Source organism: Hemibagrus wyckioides, linkage group LG25, assembly GCF_019097595.1.
Source record: "Hemibagrus wyckioides isolate EC202008001 linkage group LG25, SWU_Hwy_1.0, whole genome shotgun sequence".
NCBI lineage: Eukaryota > Metazoa > Chordata > Actinopteri > Siluriformes > Bagridae > Hemibagrus > Hemibagrus wyckioides.
In genome coordinates this window covers 21,122,514-21,128,986 of record NC_080734.1, presented here as the reverse complement: position 1 = coordinate 21,128,986, position 6,473 = coordinate 21,122,514, and the positions used below count along the sequence as shown (strand labels likewise).

Below are 6,473 nucleotides of genomic sequence, written 5' to 3'. Positions count from 1 at the left end.
ACATACATGTGTACCCTCCCCTCTTCAAAGAGGCAATGGTGGAACTATTTTCTTGATCTCACGAAGAATATACATTCTTTTACCCTTCAGGTTCTAATCTCAAGGAATATTGAAAAATATGATGATATACTTACTGTATGATGTTACTGATATTTAACGTCATTCTAAAGGTTATGGTGCGATTGGTGAAAAGGTCTAATTTCCAAATCAGAGTATACTATATTAGTGGAAGTGCATTACAAATCAAACTGCTTTCTTTCACTTGTTCTCAATAGAAATAGAATTAACATGCACTAATGACCAACATTTGGTCTGGTACTCTACAGAGGGCCATTAACTAGAGACTAAAAGGCTCATTTCAGCCCTACTGGAATAATTTAATGCTGCAAGCATCAGTGTATAATCTGGAGCTTAAGGATATGTGGCAGAGAGCTCTCTTAACCATCCCAAATGAGCTAAAATCAAAAATGCCTTAAAACCTGAGATCTGGAGAACTTATAATTAAGAAAGAAGGAGAGAGAGATATAGAAATGTATGAACGATTGAAAGCAGCATTGTTGGAGTTAAGAGGACCAACACATGCAGAGTGGAACGAAATATTGGATATAAAGTAGGGAAAGAGCCATTTGAAGTGTATGCAGAGTGATTGTGGTTGTCTTACAAAGAACACTCAGGGTTAGAAGATCTAGAGAGGGACCAGGAAGTTTTACTACAGCGTTTAAAAAATAATGCAGGATCCCACATTCAACATGCATTGATCGATGGGGCAGAGGCACCTGAAAATACCTATCAGGCACTAGTGGAATGGGCCTCTAAAATAGAATCCAGACTAAAGCAAAATAATTCCATATACCATACAGACCACAGAGTTCTGTTATGGTTCTGTAAAGTGTGCCAATCATACCATCAAAGAAAATAATGCTAAACAGATAATTCAGCACTAAAACAAGTGGATTGATGCATTGTCCACAGTTTGATTGTATCGCGAGCAACCCCATCTAAAGCTACAGGTGTTAGCCCATACGAGCTTATGACTGGAAGGATAATGAAACTGCCAAGAAATTTCTTCAGCAGGCTTGGGGCCTCTGATGCTTGCAACACAGCAGATTGTGCTGAACAGCTTCATGAAAGGCTAAAAGTATTGCAGGTTCAGACTAATGATGCTCATTTCAATCCAACTTCCGAAACAAAATTTACAGAAGGAGACACGATAATGATACGTGTCTTTGTAAAGCAAAGTGCATTCTCTCCTGGGTGGCACGGGCCCTTTGAGATTATAGCTATTTGTAATAGCTGTGTGGCCGTGTCTATCAAGGGAAAATTAAGATGGTACAACATGTCCCAGTGCAAACTATTCAAAGGTCCAGCCAATAATTAACTTTTAATTAATGTTTCTCTGTGCTATTTCTCAGGGTGATCACAGCAATCCCATGGAGACCAGATGAAAGGAAGGTGTCCGGGCACACTTGCATCAAACTAGGTCAAAGGGTATCTCTTACACACACCCTGAAAAGTGGGAGATAGGTGTGGAAATATTCAAAGAGGTCATCCACATCGTACAGCACAATACCACCTAGAGAAGTAGTCACATGGCCTCCCGGTTTATCACCAGAACCAAATTGCGCAACCAAAATTTGCTGTAAAGCAGGTTCCACACATCCCACAATAGTAAACATTTCAGGAGACACACTGGCATACGCATCCTTTCATAACAGTCTGGTATTAACTTAAATTGGAGCCAGGAGCTAAAGTTGGGAGTATGCGCACTCGCTATGAAAAACCCAATAATGGTGTAGATCCTAAAATGTGCTACTATGCTAAGGATCTAGAACCTGCAGTATATAGATGCACACACTCTGAAACAATCAACACCACATATATGAGTTACACCAAATACAAATTTAATCTTACTTCATATGTTCCAGATAAAAACAAACCAAAAGCCTTCATTTGGACTAGCTGAAGAGAAGGAACATATTGTGTGGGAAAATGTGAGGCTGATGTGAATAGTTATAGTGGACCACAAAACTGTTCATGGACTCTACATCACTGTTTCAACCTGACCACGTCTGGGTATAGTAAGCCTAAACAATGCCCAAAATTATATCCAATCCCTCCAGGTGGTTTTATTAAGGGAAACATTAATAAGACTTTATTGCATGATGTAAATTTTACGATGACTCATATAACCTATAACATTTCAAATATTTTGTCTGCTTTTGTGAAACATTGTAGTGAGGATGATAAAACAGCTACAGTCACGAATCGATGATTTAATCTCTGATTACGAAGGCAGGCTTGCAGTCCAAATTCCACCTGTACATTCTAAGCGAGATCTGTTTGGAAATTTAGGATGTCTCTTTGGCTCTGTGAATTTAATTGCCAACACTTACAAAATAACAGGACAATCACAATTCTCAGCTCAGTCAGCAAACCGAGTGGCCACTGGATTTTAACACATCACCAATAGCAATGAAAATATCATCAAATCGGTTAAATCTGAAGCGCAGGCGCTACTATTGGTCAGCCATACATTATTCAAAACATACATTGATCAAAGCTGTACCATCGAACGTGACTTAGCCTGCAGATCATACGCACAGGATTTAGGACCTTCGTCTTCTCAAGACACCTAGGCATGATTTAAATGATCTCATAGAAATTTTAGACTTGCATAGATGGTTTGCATCAGAAAAGATGAAAGATATTAAATACTCTGAATTACAGTCTACATTGATGTTATACACTGGGAATGAGTGCACCGGCTGCATTGGGTTTTTTGCCAATTTTCCTATTATACACCCAGAGCAAGTAATTTTGAACTACACAACTATACGTTCTATAGGTGTAGTAATGAAAAATCAGATCATTAAATGGGACCACCTAACAGGATCTATGACTTTAAAAGGGGATGAGACCTTGTTTATCACTCGCACCTGTTGTCATGAAACTTTCAGTTATGTTATTTGTACATGAAATACTTTACTACAACCCTTCTCTTCCAATGATACTAAGCATATCAGTGTTCAGTCATGGCATGGTCATACTGATACGATTCAAGTACCTCACACACAGTGGTGTTTCGTCAGTGAAATGAATTCCTTCACCTATGGCGGTCTGACCTGCCCTGCAAACTATACCTTCTGCTTGGAGGTTACATAGGATTTCTCAATGGGTCAGATAAATATCTTGGGGAGGATACCACTGGACACAGATGTTTCCCCATGGTGGGAAGACACTTTCTTTGAACATAGCACAAAAGCTCTAACGGACACAATATATTTGGTACAACAAACTATACTACAGACTGAGTATCATCTGAACCAGGCTCAGGTGGAAGCAGACCTGGCCAAGGGAACAGCAGAGATCTTGTCAACAATCTTGTTCTCATATTGTCTACACTTCAATGCTATTATTTCAGATTTATGCTTCGCTCCTTAAGAACATCTGCCAACACTGTTTACATGCATAGCCCCTTATAGGTGCCAGCCATTCAGAGACTACTACAGTAAGATTCCCAGCAATGTCCACTTGGGAATTATTTTGAAAATGTCCCAAGGGGCCAGGGGAGGATTGTAAATGTGGCAGGCCAAATTATTAATATTGACTGTGATGAAGTTATATCTTCAAGTAAAAACACAAACTTTGGGGAATTTGGGGGGTTTGGGAAGTGTGTCATGAAAAAATTCACATTCCTGTGTACCTTCCCCTATTCAAGGAGTCAGTGGTGGAACTATTTTCTGGATCTCAACAAGAATGTACATTCTTTTACCCTTCAGGTTCTAATCTCAAGGAATACTGAAAAGATATGATAATATACTTACTGGATGATGTTATTCATGTTTAATGTCATTATAAAGCTCATGTTGCGATTGTTGAAAAAGGTCTAATTTCCAAATCAGAGTATATTAAAATTTACATAGTAGTCTGTACTCCTATTGGAGATATGTCCTTATGACCTTATTCAACCCCCTCGCAGGTCACAAGACAACAATCTGAACTATGTCCTTTACAACCCATTTGGTGTGAACCAAAACTAAAAGCCAGACGTGTCCTTATGACCCGTCCAAAACCAGGCCTTCTGTGGACTCATAGATTTGTCTCTCTTGGGTATATAAGGTGCATTGGCAAAAGACTCAGGGAAGCATCTGCATTCAGAACTTCCCACACTATTATTATGTGTCCCAAGAAAGTCAAAGAAATTGACTTTTCAAAGACAACTGTCAACATTTTTCATCGAACTGGCTCGTTTCGTGCTTCAGCGCCTGAGAAGCACATTGAGGAGAACACACTGCGCTGAGGCACGAAACGAGCCAGTTCGATGAAAAATGCTGAAAGTTGTCTTTATTAAGTGAATTTTCATGGAATATCATTTATTCCATGTTTCATATGAATTTTTCCACTATGATGAAAAAAATCATATTTCATATCAAAATTCATATTTTTATGACATTCCTATGTGTCTTATGAATTTTTTCCTATTAGACTAAACAATCACATTTCATATCATAGTTGACCCCAAACATGTGAAAAAAGTCAAAGAAAACTGCCCCAATCAACTGCACACATTCGTTTGTCTGAAAAACCGCTTTCCCTTGCTCGTAGAGCGCTGAGACTTGCGTAATCGCATTTTCAGCGCCTGAGAAGCACAATGCACAGAACACACTGCGCTGAGGCACGAAACGAGCCAGTTCGATGAAAAATGCTGAAAGTTGTCTTTATTAAGTGAATTTTCATGGAATATCATTTATTCCATGTTTCATATGAATTTTTCCACTATGATGAAAAAAATCATATTTCATATCAAAATTCATATTTTTATGACGTTCCAATGTTTTTTGGGAATTTTTTCATTTTAGACTAAACAATCACATTTCATATCATTGTTGACCCCAAACATGTGAAAAAAGTCAAAGAAAACTGTCCCAATCAACTGCACACATTCGTTTGTCTGAAAAACCGCTTTCCCTTGCTCGTACAGCGGTGAGACTTGCGGAATCGCATTTTCAGCGCCTGAGAAGCACAATGCACAGAACACACTGCGCTGAAGCACGAAACGAGCCAGTTCGATGAAAAATGTTGACAGTTGTCTTTGTTAAGTGAATTTTCATTGAATAGCATTTATAACATGTTTCATATGAATTTTTCCACTATGATGAAAAAAATCATATTTCATATCAAAATTCATATATTTTAAGACATTCCTATGTGTCTTATGAATTTTTTCATTTTAGACTAAACAATCACATTTCATATCATAGTTGACCCCAAACATGTGAAAAAAGTCAAAGAAAACTGCCCCATACAACTGCACACATTCGTTTGTCTGAAAAACCGCTTTCCCTTGCTTGTAGAGCGCTGAGACTTGCGTAATCGCATTTTCAGCGCCTGAGAAGCACAATGCACAGAACACACTGCGCTGAGGCACGAAACGAGCCAGTTCGATGAAAAATGCTGAAAGTTGTCTTTATTAAGTGAATTTTCATGGAATATCATTTATTCCATGTTTCATATGAATTTTTCCACTATGATGGAAAAAATCATATTTCATATCAAAATTAATTTTTTTATGACGTTCCAAAGTTTTTTGGGAATTTTTTCCTATTAGACTAAACAATCACATTTCATATCATAGTTGACCCCAAACATGTGAAAAAAGTCAAAGAACACTGCCCCAATCAACTGCACACATTCGTTTGTCTGAAAAACCGCTTTCCCTTGCTCGTAGAGCGGTGAGACTTGCGGAATCGCATTTTCAGCGCCTGAGAAGCACAATGAGGAGAACACACTGCGCTGAGGCACGAAACGAGCCTGTTCGATGAAAAATGTTGACAGTTGTCTTTGTTAAGTGAATTTTCATGGAATATCATTTATTCCATGTTTCATATGAATTTTGGCACGTTGATGAAAAAAATCATATTTCATATCAAAATTCATATTTTTTATGACATTCCTATGTGTCTTATGAATTTTTTCATTTTAGACTAAACAATCACATTTCATATCATAGTTGACCCCAAACATGTGAAAAAAGTCAAAGAAAACTGCCCCATACAACTGCACACATTCGTTTGTCTGAAAAACCGCTTTCCCTTGCTCGTAGAGCGCTGAGACTTGCGTAATCGCATTTTCAGCGCCTGTGAAGCACAATGCACAGAACACACTGCGCTGAGGCACGAAAAGAGCCAGTTCGATGAAAAATGCTGAAAGTTGTCTTTATTAAGTGAATTTTCATGGAATATCATTTATTCCATGTTTCATATGAATTTTTCCACTATGATGAAAAAAATCATATTTCATATCAAAATTCATATTTTTATGACATTCCTATGTGTCTTATGAATTTTTTCATTTTAGACTAAACAATCACATTTCATATCATAGTTGACCCCAAACATGTGAAAAAAGTCAAAGAAAACTGCCATAATCAACTGCACACATTCGTTTGTCTGAAAAACCGCTTTCCCTTGCTC

The 6,473-nt window shown here is 37.9% G+C and overlaps 1 pseudogene; it reads left to right on the top strand.

Annotated features, from left to right (window-relative positions):
- Positions 1-2,176: 2,176 nt before the first annotated feature.
- On the top strand, positions 2,177-3,512 carry LOC131345835 (uncharacterized; annotated as a pseudogene).
- The last annotated feature ends 2,961 nt before the right edge of the window (positions 3,513-6,473 follow it).